Source organism: Scylla paramamosain, chromosome 6 (assembly GCF_035594125.1).
Source record: "Scylla paramamosain isolate STU-SP2022 chromosome 6, ASM3559412v1, whole genome shotgun sequence".
Lineage (NCBI taxonomy): Eukaryota > Metazoa > Arthropoda > Malacostraca > Decapoda > Portunidae > Scylla > Scylla paramamosain.
Window position 1 is genome coordinate 19,527,975 of NC_087156.1, and position 21,522 is coordinate 19,549,496.

General features: G+C 42.2%; 1 non-coding gene across 1 annotated transcript; it reads left to right on the forward strand.

Moving 5' to 3' along the window:
- The first annotated feature begins 13,910 nt into the window (after positions 1-13,910).
- Positions 13,911-13,981, forward strand: Trnag-gcc (transfer RNA glycine (anticodon GCC)). The gene has a single exon. It is a non-coding gene; the product is annotated as a tRNA-Gly (tRNA).
- The last annotated feature ends 7,541 nt before the right edge of the window (positions 13,982-21,522 follow it).

Sequence of the window (21,522 nt, forward strand, 5' to 3'; positions counted from 1 at the left end):
TAAATGCATCTAAGTTCATCTCAATTGCACTTAACGCCGCACCTCAAAAGCACTCTTCTCCCCACGTGCAAACTCTCAACACTCCTGCCAAGGAGTTCCCCCCTCCTCTCTCTCTCTCTCTCTCTCTCTCTCTCTCTCTCTCTCTCTCTCTCTCTCTCTCTCTCTCTCGCGATGACTCATTCAGTAAATAATTTTTTGACACATCATTGAATTTAATGCAAATATTGATAATCTGTAGCTCTCTCTGCACTTCCAAACACGCGTCTCATCGCAGCTTCGTCCCATCATCCTCTAGGAATAATTCAGCTCCCATGAGACGGCTTTTTTGGACTACAGTAACAGGAGGGTGACATGCTCTGACGGGCGACGCGAGGCTGAGCTACAAGGGTGGAGAAGGGAAGGAAAAAGAGGGGGACGCGTGAGTGACGAGGTCTGACGGTGATGTTATGTTGAGTTGCAGGGACGAGATGGTGAGGGAAAAAGAACACACAAGAGAAATACTTGGGTGGAATAATATGCGACGTTGTAATTCAAGGAGGAAATGTGTGTGTGTGTGTGTGTGTGTGTGTGTGTGTGTGTGTGTGTGTGTGTGTGTGTGTGTGTGTGTGTGTGTGTGTGTGTGTGTGTGTGTGTGTGTGTGTGTGTGTGTGTGTGTGTGTGTGTTTTTTTTTTGTCTGTTCTTTAGGGGGTTTCATATTTGTAGTTTTTATATATATATATATATATATATATATATATATATATATATATATATATATATATATATATATATATATATATATATATATATATATATATATATATATATATATATATATATATATATATATATATATGATTTTTTTTTTTGAGTATTTATTGTTCCTTTCTTTCTTGGTAATCTTGCTTAGCCTTCCCCCCCTCTCTCTCTCTCTCTCTCTCTCTCTCTCTCTCTCTCTCTCTCTCTCTCTCTCTCTCTCTCTCTCTCTCTCGCTATCTTCTTTGTCCTGCTTTCTCTCCCCTTCCCTTCTTGATTACTCCATTACATGTTTCCACATTTTTTTTATTTTGCTTTCCATCTCTCTCTCTCTCTCTCTCTCTCTCTCTCTCTCTCTCTCTCTCTCTCTCTCTCTCTCTCTCTCTCTCTCTCTTAACCCTCTAATTAAAATCAGGCTTCTCCCTCGTCTGAGAACGTCTTGAGGTAATGCACATCATTAAACTCTCCAGGAAGAAATCCGAGCGACTCTCATAATGACAAGAAGAAGAGAGAAGAACGTGAAGCAAATGAGAGAACGACAAGACCTTGCAGGATAACTAGTGACCAACTTCAGTACGGTAATACAACTGTGATATCATCCGCGACCAGGAGGAACTTTATCAATTTTTTTATCCCTTAACCCTTTGAATATCACGGCGTCTATTTTATTATACTGTAGACCATGGCAACGTAGAAGAGCTTTATTAATTCCTTATTCCTTAAACCTTTGAGCATCAAGGCATTTTATCTCATTATATTCTAGTTAATGCCTAGATAGAAGTACTCTGTTGATTCTTTACCCCTTAACCCTTTGAATATCGCCGTAATCGATTTCAATATAGTTGTCACTTTATATAATTTTTATCAAGTTTTGGATGATGCTTTTTGTTATTAACTGGTTATGAATCATTCGGTTAAGTTAGGTTAGGTTGTATCTTATGTGATTTATTATGACTACTCAACAGAGAGAGAGAGAGAGAGAGAGAGAGAGAGAGAGAGAGAGAGAGAGAGAGAGAGAGAGAGAGAGAGAGAGAGAGAGAGAGAGAGAGAGAGAGAGAGAGAGAGAGAGAGAGAGAGAGAGATAACTGTGTGGTGATTAAAAATAATTTCTTACGTAGGGCCACAACAACTATCATATGGCTCCCAAATGTAACACTGCATGAAAATACTAATAACATTGAGATGAAACGTAAAAGTAAAAAAAAAAAAAAAAGAATAAACAAATAAATAAATATGATATAATTCAAATTCAAAACAATAAAAAAAAAAAAAAACTAAAAGAAAAAACTACGAATTAAGGAGGCTGGAATTTAAATGTATGACACTGCTATGGCGACCGAAGCTAATGAGTCGCAGCTGTAAAACCCGCCATGAATCACGCCAGGAGGGCCGTGGAAGCATCTTATCTCTGCACACCAGCTAAATGTCGCGCTGCAGCTTGTGGGGCAGGAAGGGAGGAGGTAGGGAGGGCTAATGAGCTAGCGTGCTGCCTTATCTAACACATATTTACGGCTATTATGCACAACAAGTGTTAATATCATACCAGCAGTGCGCCACATGGCCACACACGGGAGGAAAGAATGCTGATGTAGTTTGCATGTAATTAAGCTGCGTGCGTGGGATTCACAAACACAGCGAACGCAAGCGAGCGGGCGGGGTAAAGCACACTAATTAGACGAGCAAAGAAACGCGTCCCACACACCATAAAAGAGAACATAAACATGTCACGCAGTTCCACGCTAAATAGAACGAGTCTAAAACGACGCTAATAATATACACCGACCCTGATTTATGTCTCTGAGGATGCAGACAAATTTTACGGTACATTTAAAAGGACACTGTAATATGTAACTTTTTTTTTGGGGGGCGGGGTAGTACCGTTGAAGAAACATGACAATAACGAGAAGGAAGAGGAGGGGGAGGAGGAGGAGGAGGGTTATAAAAAGGAATATAAAGGAAAACGAATAATAACATATCTTTTACCTCTAGCTAAGCTGTTACATGATGGAAAAATAGAAGCTTAAACAGATACATTGCCCCGAAAGGAAGGTGAATAGGACTCGATTCCATGGAGGAGGAGGAGGAGGAGGAGGAGGAGGAGGAGGAGGAGGAGGAGGAGGAGGAGGAAATTTAATAAATGCAGTACAGCTGAAAGGAGAGTCAAGTTACTGTAGCCCACTCACTAAGTCAATATCGTGAGGTCCGAGTTAAACTTTTACAGGCCAAGTCCAGAATCTTGCGAAAAGAAGGGAAATTGTTGAAAATGCTGCGAGAGAATTTTTGCCTGAAAACTTAGGACTGTGTGTGTGTGTGTGTGTGTGTGTGTGTGTGTGTGTGTGTGTGTGTGTGTGTGTGTGTGTGTGTGTGTGTGTGTGTGTGTGTGTGTGTGTGCTTGCGTGTGTATGAGTGCAGACGTGCGTGCTAGCCATTTCTCTCTCTCTCTCTCTCTCTCTCTCTCTCTCTCTCTCTCTCTCTCTCTCTCTCTCTCTCTCTCTCAACCGTACTCTTCAAGATGTGAAAAATTCCCTAATTCTCTCTTGCCAAGGGAGTTAATTAAAATCCAGTAAAATAATTAGGCCAGTGTGAATTAACGGTAATATCATTTATGGAGGAGTGCCTTGCAGATCCTCTCTCTCTCTCTCTCTCTCTCTCTCTCTCTCTCTCTCTCTCTCTCTCTCTCTCTCTCTCTCTCTCTCTCTCTCTCTCTCTCTCTCTCTGGCATCATATGCGGGAATAAATAGGTTTCATGGCAATCATTTCCCCTTACATTTGATTCTTAAATAAAGACGAGCACCGTGTTAAATTTTTATCAAGCACATTGAAAACAACACTGGTAAAGGTATCTGTTTGAAAGAGAGAGAGAGAGAGAGAGAGAGAGAGAGAGAGAGAGAGAGAGAGAGAGAGAGAGAGAGAGAGAGAGAGAGAGAGAGAGAGAGAGAGAGAGAGAGAGAGAGAGAGAGAGAGAGAGAGATTGCAAATTTGACGTCTATGAAATTTAAAAACTGACGTATGAATAAAAAAAAAAAGAGAGAAAGATCCACACTGTGTGAATCAAAGCTTGACTAATTAGCGTGGTTACCAAGAGGAGACATTTCCGTGAAAGAGCTTCTCTCTCTCTCTCTCTCTCTCTCTCTCTCTCTCTCTCTCTCTCTCTCTCTCTCTCTCTCTCTCTCTCTCTCTCTTGCAACCCTTCTTTGTAATCACTTCTCTCCTCCTTTCTCCATGTTACATCACCCCAATCCTCCTCTTCTCTCCCTCATTTCCTTTTTTCCTCCTCCATTTTCCTCCTTTCATCTTCATCCCCTTGACTCCTCACTTCCACACGAGTGCACAGTGCAGGAGTCGCGCGCCAGGTATTGAGGGTAAGTCAGGCGTGCGTTAATTAAGAGGGAATATCAGATCATGGAGTCGTCACACCTGCCCAGACACCCAGGCGAGAGGCGCGGAAGGGACGTGATGGAGTGAATGAACCTCTACACGACTTACTTGAGGAACCGTGGATAATTTTGTACTTGGCGACCTGACCTGACGTGCGAAAGCGAAACCGGTAGAGAGAGAGAGAGAGAGAGAGAGAGAGAGAGAGAGAGAGAGAGAGAGAGAGAGAGAGAGAGAGAGAGCCCCTTCAGTAAACGGAACCTCACCTAACCACGAATCAATAGCGTCCAGATTCCGATGTACTTCGCCCACAAGTCCCATCGAGGGAATAAAGAAGGGAGACAAGAGGAGAGGAAGAGGGATGGGTGTTGTGTGTTGATGCAGACAGGGAAAGAGAGAGAGAGAGAGAGAGAGAGAGAGAGAGAGAGAGAGAGAGAGAGAGAGAGAGAGAGAGAGAGAGAGAGAGAGAGAGAGAGAGAGAGAGAGAGAGAGAGAGAGAGAGAGAGAGAGAGAGAGAGAGAGAGAGAGAGAGAGAGAGAGAGAGAGAGAGAGAGAGAAAGGAAGAAACACCTGTAGGCTGAAAAGGAAGAGGAAGTGTGAATACGTGTCCTGAGAGAGAGAGAGAGAGAGAGAGAGAGAGAGAGAGAGAGAGAGAGAGAGAGAGAGAGAGAGAGAGAGAGAGAGAGAGAGAGAGAGAGAGAGAGAGAGAGTAGGGGCGTGAAGGGAGAAACACTTGTAGGTAGAAGAGGAAGAGGAAGTGTGAAGGGGAGTCCTGAGAGGAAGACAAACGCCAGCTGGAGGGAGGCAGCACGTGCAGGTGACGCGGCGTGGGGCTGGAGGACAGTGGGGCAAGTTATTGGCTAAAGTTGGTGTTTGAACAGATGTTTTCTCCCTCTCCTCCTCCTAGCGGCCTTACCCCTTGTACCCTTTCCCTTAGTACCCTCCCTAAGCCACGACACACACACACAGACACACAGACAGACGGGGTGCGGCTCTCCCTTCCTCCCAACTCTCGTGTTAATTACCGATTTCCCCTCACGCTGCCCGCATTCTTTGTCGTGAGGCGGAAATTACCTGCTAGTTTTGAGTTTCGTGGAGGGGTCGCGCCTAGTCTCTATTTATCTGGATTTCGCGGACTTGTGAATGCTGCGGGACTGTCAACAAGAAGTGGACGAGGGGAAAGTTTTGAACAAATACATGCAGTTTTGTGCGACGGGAGAACTGGTGGTGATAGTGGACTGCTGGTGGTGGTGGTGGCGGTAGGGTTGGTGCACTGGTGGTGGTAGTGTCTGTGACCTAGTTAAAACATTTGTTTCCAAGGCTTTCTTTAATTTGTTCTCCCCATACATGTGTTAGTCCTTCATGTTTACGCGTAAAAAAACTAGTCATTTATTTCATCTACTAATTTTTTAGTTCGTCGGGTGAACGAAGCGATAGGGGGAAATCACTATATAAAAGGTCACGAATTAAGTGTTTTATGATCCAGGTCTCATGTTGTGTGGCTGTATTTCATAGATGATAATTCGCATTTCTTACATCTTTTTTTTTTTTTTCAAATACGCATACGTGCCCGTGGGAGAACAACAACTGTCACGTGCAGGGCTGAGGAACGAGGAAAAAACAAAAAGGATGTTAGGCCGATGAAAAAAAAAAGGGAGAAAGAGAAAGGAAAGGAGAAGATATTTTGGGTCTCTCTCTCTCTCTCTCTCTCTCTCTCTCTGGAAATTTAGCACCACTCAGGATGCCGCCATGCTTTTCTTCATAAATATCACCCCGTTCGCCGGAGTGACAATTCCCAGCCACTTGGGGGTCGAGGGCACTCCCGCACCCGACACTCCACCTTCTTACTCGACACTCTACGGGTACAAGACCTCATTCTCTCCCCACTTTACCCGTCAGGTCGTTTTTTCCTCGCGTTTCCTTTCCCTTTTTGCAAGTCAACGGCTGGTTATTGTTTTGGAAGTATCTCCGCCTTTGTCTGTCAGTCTGGCTGGCTGCTTGCTTGTCCGTTTGCGTGCGTGCGTGCATGCGTATGCGTGTGTGTGTGTATGTGTGTGTGTGTGTGTGTGTGTGTGTGTGTGTGTGTGTGTGTGTGTGTGTGTGTGTGTGTGTGTGTGTGTGTGTGTGTGTGTGTGTGTGTGTGAAAAATAAACAGTTTATTTATTAAGTTGCACCCGTGAAGCTGAAAACACATAATAACATGAAAAGGTTCTTTAGAGGTTACATTGAGAGAGAGAGAGAGAGAGAGAGAGAGAGAGAGAGAGAGAGAGAGAGAGAGAGAGAGAGAGAGAGAGAGAGAGAGAGAGAGAGAGAGAGAGAGAGAGAGAGAGAGAGAGAGAGAGAGAGAGAGAGGTGGGGGTTTCCCCCCTTTCTCTCTCTCGAGTCTGTGTCTCTTGTGTACACAACATTAACTATTTCCAGAGAACGTTCCCTTGTTCTCCTCTTGCGTTTAATATACGCAACAAGTCATGCAGAAAAAAATAAATCACAAACCACCGTGTTACAAGCCTACATGAATAACTAATATGAAGGCAAATAAAGCGGTAGTTAAGTCTATGCTGTGCCGTAAATCAAAGCTCTTAAGTCTCTGAATAAAACCCAGAGGTGAGAAGTCTTTTAAGTTTATGTATATAAATTCTATGAAGTAAGCACAGGCAGTGTGTCAAATAACGTGGATTCAGACCTGTAGGCATTAATTACAGGCGCTGAGCCGAGCATTTCACATTACAAACATGACGGTCAGAGAATTTTCTTTGGGTTCAACACTGGCATGTTATTAATCGCATGATGAGAGATCAGTTTATTAAGTCAGCAACAGTACCCTTGTATGTTGCCTTTTACAGAGAAAGGGAAACTTATTACTTTGGCTAAAACATTATGACACACTCTCTCTCTCCTCTCTCTCTCTCTCTCTCTCTCTCTCTCTCCTCTCTCTCTCTCACTCTCTCTCTCTCTCTCTCTCTCTTCCATTGTTTACAAATAACCTTACGGTTCGTCAGGATTGAATTAAAATTATTCCTTGGCTATATATTTCTTTAGACCAGATAAAATAAGATAAGATAAAATGAGATGTACACAACAGATCTGTGTTACATTAATGATTATATTATCAAAAACCCAGAAATGCAAAACACAACACAGTAGATAGCACGCTCACAATCTCCCTTCAAACTCAGGACTTCTCCTAAGGCCCCCCCTATTTTCACGACATCCTCCTGTTAGGCAAAGGGGACAGTGTGAATAGTGTTGCAACTGAAAGGCAATGCTACACTCCCTGTGCAATGACTACAATGTGTAAATAAGACACGTCTGATGGAAAGTACTGTACTAATATGAAAATAACGCCACTTGATGCATCATGCACCAAACAATGAGTGTGCTCGCATGATGAACCGGCTGAACAAGAAATAAAATCAACAAAACATTTTGCTTTATTGTCAAAATTTGCAATTTTATTATAATTTGTATGTGAAAGTGATAACAGAATGATTCATGAGCATCTTGGCTCTCAACAAGTAGAAAAATGATTATATATATACTCGTATATATATATATATATATATATATATATATATATATATATATATATATATATATATATATATATATATATATATATATATATATATATATATATATATATATATACACCACAAACACACACACACACACACACACACACACACACACACACACACACACACACACACACACACACACACACACACACACACGCACACACACTCAGTCGTATTATATACATCCTATTAACTAAATTGCTTTCACTAGTAAAATCTTTCAAACGCATTTCAGTTACAAATATATCAAACTCACTTCATGCGAGTATTTAATTAAACTGCAGCGGCGACACGCAGGCAAGCGCGCGCGCGCGCATGCATGCACGCACGCACGCACATACACACATCTCATTCTTATACCTCTGCCTCATTACATTAGGTGCATAAATTTTCACCGCTTTGATTCACAGCGCCATTAGGAGAACCTCGATGACTTGGGGGGCCTTGATATATTGACCAGAGTCCTGAAGGAAGCCTCGAAGGAAATTATGAGATTATCATTATCCCATAATACCCGCAGACAACTTTATTCGGACAGTATCTCTTCGCGGTGACAGACGTCTCAGGATTTAATGCCAAACTCCGCTAAACTTATCTTGCGGTCGAGCGCAAGTTTGGAAAGAAATCAACTGCCATTGCTTCTTTCGGGGTAATATTCCAACTGTAAGTGAATGAGTGTTTCTGAGAAGCGATGGTAATATGTAACTGGAGTTTTATTGGTATTATTTACTTAAAAGCTTAGCTTAGACAGTGACATTCTGACGGGGGGAGAGTGCCGTGTAGTAAGTATTGCAAGCTATCAAATAAACATTTCTGGCACTGCAGAATTCTGCTGCAATACACCGCCGTGTATTACTTTAGAAGGGTTTTATTAACTTAAAGAATAAATAGACTAGAATGCTAAACCTTCAGTGGCGGGGCACTGAGCAATGTGTTTGGGAGTTTTCGTGTCAATTTCCTGAACAGGAGGACGAATTTCACGGCGGCAGAGTAATGAGGAAGCAATAGCGAGGCTGCAGTGGGGCGGCTATGCTGACAACACGATTCATGACCAAGTTTAGTCACCTCCAGGCAGCCAAATACACTAGGGAGGGTTGGGTGTTGCGTCGCCAATATTGTTCATAATATGTTTTCGCTTCAGGCCACAAGAGAAGAGTGAAGCTGGAAGTGCTCAAGCGTCTGTTCTTTATAAACAACGTAAATGGCTTTCGTTTAATATTCTATTGCTATTCTTGTGAAAGAGAGAAAAAGAAAACACAAAAACGTGCTTTTCGTCCATGTTTTATCATACTCTTAGGTTTCAGGAGCGACGGCCGCCGCTTTGAAATGGCGCCTGAGATACTTCGCTTGTCAAATGTCCGATGGTGAGCTCCAGCAACCATTCTCTTTGTCTCCAGTGTATGTAAGAACGAGTTAAACAACATATCACCATTATTCACACTTCAATTATGTAACCTTCCGCTTTTTCAGGAGCCTCCAGGAACGAACTGGTCAGGTCGGTTCGTTGTTGATAGCCGCCAAGCTCCCTTTTTGAAAAGTGAAATGCTGCAATGAGGACGAGTCTACTGACTAATTAACTGCGAGTAATTTCCAATGGTGCAAAATGCCAGGCAGGTCACTAATCGAGGACGACGTGATTACTACGGTTATGAGTTTTGGAGGACTGTGTTTTCATTTTTTTCTTTTTAATTTTTATTGTGCCTTGATTTCATTGTGAAATACTGAAGGCTATTAGTGTTCTGGAAGCTCTGAGATGTAAAACTGATGACCTTGTGACGGAGATAAGCAAAAAGAAACATACAAAACATATGAAATTGTTTCTGTGTGTGTGTGTGTGTGTGTGTGTGTGTGTGTGTGTGTGTGTGTGTGTGTGTTTGTGTGTGTGTGTAGTACATGAACTACCCAGCGCCTCACAAGACTAGGTGTAATGTGCGTGGACAGGTTCTCAGGTGACCCGTTCCCCTTGCCATGTTGTTGACTCGTGTGAAGTATTCGGAGGCTTAACACATCCCGCCTGTCTGGCTCCTCTGGTGTTGGGTTCAACCGGTGCCACTCGCTTCCCATCCACAACACATTCCTCTTCCTCCCTCCCCCTGAATGCTTACCTAACCCATTTTTCGATTCATTCATGCAAGGGGAGACTCAAGTACTGTACTTCACTGCCAGGTCTGTTGAGAGAGAGAGAGAGAGAGAGAGAGAGAGAGAGAGAGAGAGAGAGAGAGAGAGAGAGAGAGAGAGAGAGAGAGAGAGAGAGAGAGAGAGAGAGAGAGAGAGAGAGAGAGAGAGAGAGAGAGAGAGAGAGAGAGAGAGAGAGAGAGAGAGAGAGAGAGACTTTCCAAACTTTTCACGTCCCTGGGAGTTGCGGGCGCCCAAGGTCCATTAGTATATTAAAGAAAGTTTTTGAAAGCGCTGAAAGGACCCATTCTTGTCCACCATCGGGGACATGGCGGGGAGGGAGCGCGGGGGAGGGGAACACGAGGCTTTTCTGCAAAGAGTATCTGAAACCCTTCTTAAAATCCACTTTTTTAGCGTAGACGGCGTGTTTATCGGAGGCAACACGCGAGGGATGGCAGGATGGGAAAGGCGGGAGAGGGAGAGGAAGACAGGTGGTGAAAGACGCGTAAACATTCGCTCCTCTGCATAACTTTGTCAATAGTGGCTATTCTGTATGAAAATATTTATGAATGACGGCCAAATGGAATAGAAGAATGACAAAAAACATACACGATTAAATGTTGTGAAAGGAGAACATTACCCATTCACTCCATCTCGCGCATGGCCGTCACTGATGATGTTGACAGTGATACAGTTAATGACGATGACGACGATGATGGTGACAATAATGACAGTGATGCCGATGGTATTTGTTCATTGGGTCATTAAGTCTCAGGGGTGGGCTCACGACCTCGTTTTCAGGCTTGCGTCTGCTGGAGTGGAGAAAAAAAATAATAAATAAAAATAACGTTCTTTTATGCGGCGTGAGTGAGGCGGAATGACTTGCAGAAGGGAAGTTGTGTGGCGTGAGTTTTTTTTTTTTATTTATTTTCTATATTTTCGATTTTCATTTTTCTTCCTTTCTCAGTGAAGAAGGTTATTTACTGAGTACATGTAAAGTATAATAAATAAAAGGTATACTCGTATGTATGTAGATGTGTATGTAGGTATACTCGTATTATGTACACACACACACACACACACACACACGTTTTCACTCCAAGTATCAGGAGACAATCACGCGCTTCACCCAAGCTAATGACTAATTAAGTTGGCAATGAGAGAAGTGATTGGAGCGGCGCTCTTAGGAGGAGGAGGAGGAGGAGGAGGAGGAGGAGGAGGAGGAGGAGGAGGAGGAGGAGGAGGAGGGAGGAGGAGGAGGAGAAGGAGGAGGAGGAGGAGGTGGAAGAAGAGAAAAACCACAATTAAAAACAAAACAAGAATGAGAAGTAGAAGAAAAAGAAAACGGACAAATAAGAATCAGGAGGGAAGGACGCCGAGGTTGGTGTTTTCAGGTAATCCTCCTTCCCTCATAATGGCGGACTATCAGCGTCGATAATACCGCTTCGTCAACTGTGGGGAGCGTCTCAGTTTACCCTCATAGCAGGCAATTCATCTTCATTGCAAGTGGTTTACATGAGTATGAAGAGTTCTTGAGTGATTGCTGATATTATTATTATTATTATTATTATTATTATTATTATTATTATTATTATTATTATTATTATTTATTATTATTATTAGTAGTAGTAGTAGTAGTAGTAGTAGTAGTAGTAGTAGTAGTAGTAGTAGTAGTATCATCATTATCACTGAATATCTAGAGCCTGCATCTTCTCTTCTTTTCATCATCATTTTTATTGTTATCATTACTGTCACCGCTGCATTTTTAGTTGACACGACTTTTATGGTTTTGGTGGCAAACAGAAAGAAAGAAAGAGAGAGAGAGAGAGAGAGAGAGAGAGAGAGAGAGAGAGAGAGAGAGAGAGAGAGAGAGAGAGAGAGAGAGAGTAATAGAAAGAAGGCGAGAAAAAAAAAGAAAGCGGAAAGGTGAAGGAAAAGGAGCAGGGTCGGTCGTAAAAAAAAAAAAAGAAAGTTTGATGAAGGCAGCAGTAGATGATAGAAAGCGGCAGGGTGGATAACAAAGGAAAATACAAAAGCGGAGGAGAATGCAGGAAAGTTTTTTTTCTTTAAAGGTGGAGAGCAAGGGAAGAGAAAATAGAGACGTGAGGATATATTTGGTAAAAGAAATATTATATACTCAAGAAGAAGATGAAAGTTAAAGAATTGGAGATGTATATATACTGGTTGATCCTGACTTTGGGAAAACAGTGGCTGAAAAAAAAATGTCTTTCATAAATTAAATAAATTGCAATGTAAGGATAAATAACCTAAATATTTTATATGCTGATTACTCCTGTTTCAGTTCATTACATTATAATATTATAATCAGGCGTTTTATTTCAATTATCTCTCATGTGTAAGCTTCCATCTTCGAAAACATCATAATGTTACACACACACACACACACACACATCATTTATTGACGGCCCACACTTATTATAATCTTAAACATAGCACCGTTCATTGACAACATACAAACGTCCATTTTTTTTCTAATAAACAATTATTATTATTACTATTATTATATCCACACATATTCTAATAATACACACACATTTGCACCACCCAATGGCGTCTCACACTTCCACACACCCACACATTCCCAGAGCAAGACCAGCCATATCCCCATAACATCCGACGGCCGCCCACACGCCGCGGGGGGACAATGGCCCACTCAAAGTTCCTCTGAGAGTTTGGAGACCTTCAGGCTTCTCCAGTCTTTGTCCTCCTCTCTCTCTCTCTCTCTCTCTCTTCCTCAACCCACGGCATATTTTTTCTTCCTTTTTTTTCATCCGTCTCTGTCTATCTGGCTGTCTATCTACCTGTCTCTGTGTGTCTCTTTCTCTCATTTTCTGGAAGTAATCGGAAGGTCGTGAGACTGAGAGACCAAGCTCGACTTTAAGTGATTGATTATTTGTATCCTCAGGAACAGATAAGTCTTTCTTCCTTTGCATGTCTTTAATAATATTCCGCCAGTGCTGCGGTTATTAACACATTCCACCTCATATCCTCTGAGCGGTAGAAAAAACGATCAGAAAACTATTTTTGTACCTTTAGCTGAGTGGAGAGGCAGAAGTGGATACAGGTGAGTGTAAGGGGGATGTGTGGGCCTTGCTGAGGTTGTGGGTAGGTGACTGAATGAGTATGAATGTGCATGTGACGTTATAGGTGAGAGTAGAGATAGGAAAAGTTGGTGATGAAGAGCAGAGGTGGGACGAGGTAGTGGGGTCCTTGGGTGGTGGTGGTGGAAATGGATGGCTCGTGGGAAGAAAGTGTCGTAGTGGGAGTTTATAGACGATAGTGGTCATATACGGCGGGGAAGTGAACGACAGGGGGGTGTAGAGGCTCTGGGCTATCAAAGGGAGAGAGGGAGAAAAAATGGGGACAGTCGCTCCCTGACTCACCATTATTGGGGTGGCCAAGAGGGAAGGGGAAAAACGATAAAGCCGTAATGTGATGGAGATATGAGAAATGAAAAGTAAATAATATGGTTTTGAGTTTGTCACATTAATCTCTCTCTCCTCTCCTCTCTCTCTCTCTCTCTCTCTCTCTCTCTCTCTCTCTCTCCTCTCTCTCTCTCTCTCTCTTTCTCTCTCATGTTTAACGTGTTTAACGTTATTAATTTTCCTTATAGACATTTCTTTCATGCAGTCTATACAAAATGTCACTTCTTACTTATAAGCTGTATTAATGGCGTAAATTGAAATCACTAAGCTAGACCAGCAATAATTCGTATATCTTGTCCACTGTCTTGATATATCTTACGATTTCCACCCATATATCCACTAACATTAATATATTTCACCAACTCCATCATCTTTCCTCATAACCCACGTCATCGTCTCCTCCCTGTATTCACATCTACATCTTTCTCTCTTTTATTAACAATCCCCTTACTACAAAAAAAAATAAAAAATAAAAATAAATAAATAAAAATAATAATAATAATAATAATAATAACAATAATAATAATAATAATAATAATAATAATAATAATAATAATAATAATAATAAATAAAATAGATAAATAAAAAAAATCATCGAAACTTTAGAATAAATATTTTCATCCAATGTTTACAAATACATCTAAGATTTTCTGTTTTCAAGCATCGGTGGTTCAGTGGTAGAATTCTCGCCTGCCACGCGGGAGGCCCGGGTTCGATTCCCGGCCGATGCATGGATCTATCTTTTTTTTTTATATTGTTTTCCCTACAACCACAGTCCACCAACTATCAATTTCACCAACTTCCACGACTGTTTACTAACCCTACATCCATCCGCTACAAGTACATCTACCACCCTCTACCCGTCTGCTTATCACACAACACGACCTCCCTACATTAACATCAACATTTTTTCCCTTCACTATCATCCCTCAATAAAAACACTCCTAACTTCACTAACTTCCACGCCTGTATGGCAAACTTACACCTACTACAACTACTACTACTACTACTACTACTACTATGTCACCCTCAACTTTCTTTACCCATCTACCAATCACACAACACGTCCTTCCCTCAGCCTCTCGTCACATCACGTCCACGGCGGCGAGAAGTTAGTCATCGCGTCACAAAAGAACTTTACTCATCCTCTGAAATCGCCCTTCATTTCCTTTATTCCTCGGGTGAGTAGCGAAAGGTCAGCACAAAGACTAGCTCCAAGCAAGCCAAATAAGCAAGGAAACTCATAAACAAGGTCGTAAGCAAGCTCATTACTTAAGCTCACTGACCTAGGAAATTGGCTATAAGCTCTCTAAAGGGAAATTATTTCGGGCTACTGAACGAGACAAGAGGTCGGCCATGTGGAGGAGGAGGAGAGGAGGAGGACCAGGAGGAAGTCTGAGAAGGAGAGGAGATGAGGAGAAGCAAGAGAAAGTGGAATAGGAGGAGGAAGAGGAGTGAGGAAAAAAGAGAACGAGTGGGAAGATGAGATAGTGTAAGGGGAGGAGAGAATAGGGAAAGAGAAAAAGGACAGGGAACAAATAAAAAAAAATGGAGAGAAGAATTGGTTGGAAAGAAGAGATACTGGAACAAAGGGAACGAGAAAGGGAAAGAAAAAAAAAACGAGAGAGAGAGAGAGAGAGAGAGAGAGAGAGAGAGAGAGAGAGAGAGAGAGAGAGAGAGAGAGAGAGAGAGAGAGAGAGAGAGAGAGAGAGAGAGAGAGAGAGAGAGAGAGAGATTAAGGATCAGAAAACTGAGGAGGAAGATCAAACAGGACAAGACAAAAGATAAGAAAAAAAAAAAAAATCGAAATCCTGGAGTGAGGAAATATCATAGCACGTAACAGAAACAAAAAAACGACAAAGAAACTTCTGGATTCATTTTTACAGCAAACAGAAATAGAGAGAGAGAGAGAGAGAGAGAGAGAGAGAGAGAGAGAGAGAGAGAGAGAGAGAGAGAGAGAGAGAGAGAGAGAGAGAGAGAGAGAAAGCAAAGTAAAACCAAAAGAAAACAAGGCAGTCAGTTAGTCAGTCAATCAGTCAGTCTAGGGACACACACACACACACACACACACACACACACACACACACACACATAATATTTCTCGTGTATGGATACGAAAAAAAAAAAAATACAATAAAACAGCAGAGACAAAAATCGGCCATTGTTGTGTTAAGGAGAGAGAGAGAGAGAGAGAGAGAGAGAGAGAGAGAGAGAGAGAGAGAGAGAGAGAGAGAGAGAGAGAGAGAGAGAGAGAGAGAGAGAGAGCCGCAGGAAGGAAGGAGAGGAGGGGATGAATGTCCGTTGCGCTGACTAAGACGGTATCTGCTCGGAAGAGACAAAACAGCCGGAGTGTAAGATGTCGCCACCAGAGCAGGATCTTACACGCGGGACTGTCCGTGTCAGCATCCGGCTTCCTTCCCGCCGCCCCGCCAATATCACAGCCTCACTTTCCAGTTGACGGCGAGAAAGACGATAGCGTGACTCGATGCTGGTGGGAACAATGCCGTGGTGATAATAATAATGGTAATAACGAGCAATGACGAGTGACGTGGCGTTTTTGGATATTCCTCACTTTTTTTGTTGAATAGTGACGCATGTTGTGGAATTTAAGGGGACTGTTTGTTCTTAGCTGTGATTTATGTTTTATGGGAAGAAGAAAGAAATGGAATTAATCTCTCGGGATATTGTTGAAATACTGATGCTTGAGTACAAAAATAAAACAAAAGTAAAGGTAAAGGAAAAATATACATATATAACAAATATGAAAACGCAACGGGAAACAAACATAAAGTAAAAACAGACATCGCAAAACCAATAAAAATCACAAAATCATCGTCAGTATTTGTTCTCACTTCACGTTAAAATTAAAATTACAAAACCGTCGACAATATCCATTCTAATTCTAATTACGAGTTAAAAGTGAATTCAAAACAACGAAAAAGCTGTTTCAGTAATCACAACAAGAAAGAAGAAAAAGATTATAACTCACGTCAGTTTTGTACAGATAACGAAACCCCGGAATTACTGCACAATAACAAGCTAAAAGTTACACACGAGTTTGCTGCATCGCTGAAAGCCACTGAAACCAAACTGGGAAATACTAACAATAAATTCGGAAAGGTTACAAACGAATTTATCATTTTTCTGGTGTTGTGGCGCTGTCTTACTCCCTTCCCTTGTTTTGCCCTTGTCTCTTACCTCGTCTCGCCTCCCTCTCCCTTGTCTTATTATATTTCCTTCCTGTCTCACTATCTCACCTTGTCCCTTTCCTGCGCTGCTCTCCTGCTCCTGTCCCCATCCCTCCTTCCACCACCACCACCCAGGAGACCACGCACGCTATCTCCGTGACTTATTGATATTATCGCCAAGACATGTTTCCCCACACCTACGGGTATTTGTCATAGAGAGAGAGAGAGAGAGAGAGAGAGAGAGAGAGAGAGAGAGAGAGAGAGAGAGAGAGAGAGAGAGAGAGAGAGAGAGAGAGAGAGAGAGAGAGAGAGAGAGAGAGAGAGAGAGACGCTAAAAATACATCCCTTTCCTTTCCTTTCGTGTTTTCTTATTTCTAGGGGTTAAATATGTTGAATCTCCAGCATCTTTGTTCAGGTCACCCTCAAGGCGCCGCGAGACAGAGAGGCGGGAAGTGCTTGGTGATGCAGGGAAGGAAGAGGAGGAGCGAGGGTGCTGCGAGGGCGGAAGACTTGAAGGGAAGAGGATTTGCAGGAATGAGAGTGAGGGAAGGACAGAGCAGAGTGCGCTGGAGTCGAGTGGAGGAATAGCGAAGGAGAGAACATGAAAGGAAATGAAAGCATAGAGTGAGAGAGAGAGAGAGAGAGAGAGAGAGAGAGAGAGAGAGAGAGAGAGAGAGAGAGAGAGAGAGAGAGAGAGAGAGAGAGAGAGAGAGAGAGAGAGAGAGAGAGAGGATAAATGAAGGAAGAATAGAATAGTGATCATAAAGCTTCGTCATGATGTACCTTTTGCTTTTATTGATTGTAAGTTAATTCCAACACACACACACACACACACACACACACACACACACACACACACACACACACACACACACACACACACAAAGATGAAAAAAAAATATTGAAAAAAATAGCTAAGCGCCTTAATGACGTTCAAAGTCTTCTTCAAAAGGGAAAGGCTCTCCAATTGGAGCCTGTATTAGCCTCGCGCAGCGGAATAAAGGCCTGGTGGCATTACGAAACAATACTTATCAAAACTATCACTGAAATCTTTCATCTAAAATGTACACGATTACTGACTGACATGGAACACAAAACAACACACATTATTTTCCTTCATGCACAAACATTTACGTCGTTATTAGAGAGATTACGTGAACATTACAAAGAGCAGTCACAGAGAGAGAGAGAGAGAGAGAGAGAGAGAGAGAGAGAGAGAGAGAGAGAGAGAGAGAGAGAGAGAGAGAGAGAGAGAGAGAGAGAGAGAGAGAGAGATGAAATCCACACTCGTTTAAGAAGAGAAAACACGAAAACCAAAATCACGAGTCTCGGGTTCCAATTCTCTGCAGGAAACACCAGCGGCGGAGCTTAAAGTGTCTTTCCCCTACCAAGCACCACCCCTCCTCTCCATCCTTAACCAAGAATCCCCCTCCTCTACCCTTAACCAAGCATCCCTCTCTCCCCACCCCTTGACCAAGCATCCCTTTCTCCCCACCCCCTAACCAAGCACCACCCTCACCTCCCCAGCCTTAACCCTTACCCCTCCCTCCCCACCCTTAACCAACGAGGCTCACCTAATGTCCCAAACATCCCCCCACACATCCCCTCCCTTCCTTCCCTCCATCCCCCTCCCAGAACAGCCTGGCTTCCCGACGGATGCCTCCTCGCTCAGTAACCAGATTACTTTCCAACTTAGATCGTCGAGGATTACATTATAACGTAACAAGTTTAGGGTAACAATTCCCTTGATTGCGCTGCTAGGGTCGACTGATCTAAAATTCTGGCAGCGAGAGTGGCCACGCACCTCCCGCCTGGATTACCTTAATTTAATTCTAAGGATCGGTGTCTTGCGGCGGACTCACAACTTTCCCTCTCTCTCTCTCTCTCTCTCTCTCTCTCTCTCTCTCTCTCTCTCTCTCTCTCTCTCTCTCTCTCTCTCTCTCTCTCTCCCTCCTGCTGTTGCTTCTCCTTCTCCTCCTCCTTCTGCTGCTGCGCCTTCCAACTACACGTACATGCTCGTATACTTAAAGCAGACTTCCTCGTATGAAGGAAACAGGATGGCACGTAGAGTAAGAGCTATATTTACGTTGTACTAAAGCTGCTCCTGTGCTTTACTGCTGCTCGTAAACACTTGTATACCTGAAGGAGATTGTAAGGACCGGCAAGGACAGCATGTAAGAGAACACAGATCCCTTATAGTCAAATGTTATATGCATAAAGAGAGGCATTTTATTTTTTATTCATTTATATTTTTAATCATTTTTTTTGTCCTTGTTTTGTATCCCTAGGCAATACAAAAATAGTTAGTTAGTCTTGAGGTATTTTAAGCGTTTTTTCTTATTTATCTATACTTTTTACTAAATTTTTGCCTTTGTCATGTATTCCAAGCATAAACAAAAATGAGAATGACTTAGTTTCAAATCACATGCATCACCAGGGAAAAAAAAAAAAATGAAGTAATTCCACGAAAGACTAAACACCAGTACATAAATATATTTTTTTTAGGCGAGACATTCGAAGAAAAAATATTAGAATACGAGAAAATGTAGAAAGTGCAAATGGTTTCTAAAAATTAAGACGAGGGATATTTTCGTTGATATTTGTGCTCCACCACTCCAAGTTAAAAAATAAAAAGGAAAATATAATAACGAAATATGAACTGTGCCTACGTTTTACTTTTAAATTATATGACAACCATCTCTCTCTCTCTCTCTCTCTCTCTCTCTCTCTCTCTCTCTCTCTCTCTCTCTCTCTCTCTCTCTCTCTTTCAGGTGTCCATTACCGTTAATTCACGGCACCCATTCATGCACGTCTATCTAAAAGGGGAAGAAGGAAAGGGAGACGGAAGAGATGATGAAAGGGGAGGCGAGAGAGAGAGAGAGAGAGAGAGAGAGAGAGAGAGAGAGAGAGAGAGAGAGAGAGAGAGAGAGAGAGAGAGAGAGAGAGAGAGAGAGAGAGAGAGAGAGAGAGAGAGAGAGAGAGAGAGAGACCTGGTTTGGGTAATGTCTGCATAATTAATGTCCGTCATCCCCTCTTCCTTTACCTCCTTCCTGTCGTTCCCTCGTAAAGTATGATGGAAGAAAGAAAAAAGAATCTTTGATGTGGTTAGCGAAAGATATAAAACTCCAGTGGATCTGAAAGGCAATTTGCTTTTGATTTTCGCGGTCGAGAGAGAGAGAGAGAGAGAGAGAGAGAGAGAGAGAGAGAGAGAGAGAGAGAGAGAGAGAGAGAGAGAGAGAGAGAGAGAGAAGGGGGAAAAAAAAGGAGAGTATAAAGTTCTGGAGTCTTGATTTTCCCTTCCACTGGGCCAAGATGAGGAATGCTGATTACCTATAAGCCTTTGAAGTTGGTCACGTGAAGATAATTACTCCGGACAGGTGATTTAAGCCCGTGTGTGTGTGTGTGTGTGGCGGGGGGGGGGGGGCTCCATGAGATTCCTACGTACTCGTATGTGGCATATTTTCCGACTTCAAATGCAAGTCAGGATTCGCCTCGAGCTCCTCCCTCCTTTTCATTAATAATATTTGAGTGTGGTCGAGTGCATTAGAGAGAGAGAGAGAGAGAGAGAGAGAGAGAGAGAGAGAGAGAGAGAGAGAGAGAGAGAGAGAGAGAGAGAGAGAATTAAAGTAAGGATAGGGAACTCAAAGGAGGAAAAGAAAACGAGATATTATGATGAATTACATGAGCAATGAAAGTCAACTAAAAAGAAGGAAAGACAAAAGCATTCGTAACTGATGAACTCGAATGGACCCTCAAACACAAAAATTAAAATACCTTGGAGAAATTAGAGGAAAAAATACATCCCACCCTTCTGAACCACCTTAAAAAAAAAAAAAAAGAGGAATTACCTTCAATTCATACAAGAGTTCACAGACCCAAGATACGAGAGAAGAATATACCGAAACCCTGAATGCCTGGGTGAATCTTCCATCCGAGGAAGAAACACAGGCGCAGGATTTAAGACGGATCTGCCGTGAACGTAAGAGGCGAGACGGTGAAAGAAGCACGGGTCAGTGAGCCTACTTTTGTCCTCTTCTCTCCCCCTCCCCCCGCACCCTCTCTCTCTCTCTCTCTCTCTCTCTCTCTCTCTCTCTCTCTCTCTCTGGCGTGTGTGTGTGTGTGTGTGTGTGTGTGTGTGTGTGTGTGTGTGTGTGTGTGTGTGTGTGTGTGTGTGTGTGTGTGTGTGTGTGTGTGTGTGTTCGAGCACGCTGTCAGTTACATTTGCAATAATTTTATGCTTTCACAAAAGAAACTGATACACACACATACACACACACACACACACACACACACACACACACACACACACACACACACACACACACAGAAGGCAGCAGCAGAATAATATATATATAAAAAAAAAAGTAAAAAATACCCGTTCCTATTATTGACGGAAATTCTTCATGGATTTTTTATGTCAAGACCAGATTGTCTCTCTCTCTCCACTCTCTCCCTTCTCGGTCCCTTCCCTTCCTTCATCCCTTCATCAGTCCATTAACTTTTTGTCCTACGAATTCCTTCTCTTCCCTTCCGTAATAATAATAATAATAATGACGTTTTATGCGCTTGACATTTACCGTTTTCTTTTTAACTTCATCTGCGTACGTATGTGACTTCTACTTGTTTCCTCATGTAAGAGGGGATCCAGCCAAGGGCTAAAAAAGTATAGAAAAAAAGGCCCCAGTCTCTAATGAACACAGCCAAAAGGATTACCCAAAATTAAATATTCTATCACATTGTTTATACATCTATCTGTCATTATTTATTTTTCTATATGCCATTCCACGTGTCTATATGCATAAATACATATATTTTCCTTTCCATTGGTATGAAATGGTATAAATTTCACTGTTACACAATTTTCTCCATAATACATTTGTTTTTATACATATTTCTATACCACAACCTCTTAGATTTGTAACCTGAGAAAGAAAATAACTTAATTGATTCTCTCTCTCTCTTTTCCGTGCCCTTGAAAAAAAAAAAACTCAGAGGCATAAATGATAACAAAGGACGGCCACAGGAGTACAAGTATGAACAAGAGTTTATGTTACTTCAAACGGGACTCTTACCGTTACCCAGGA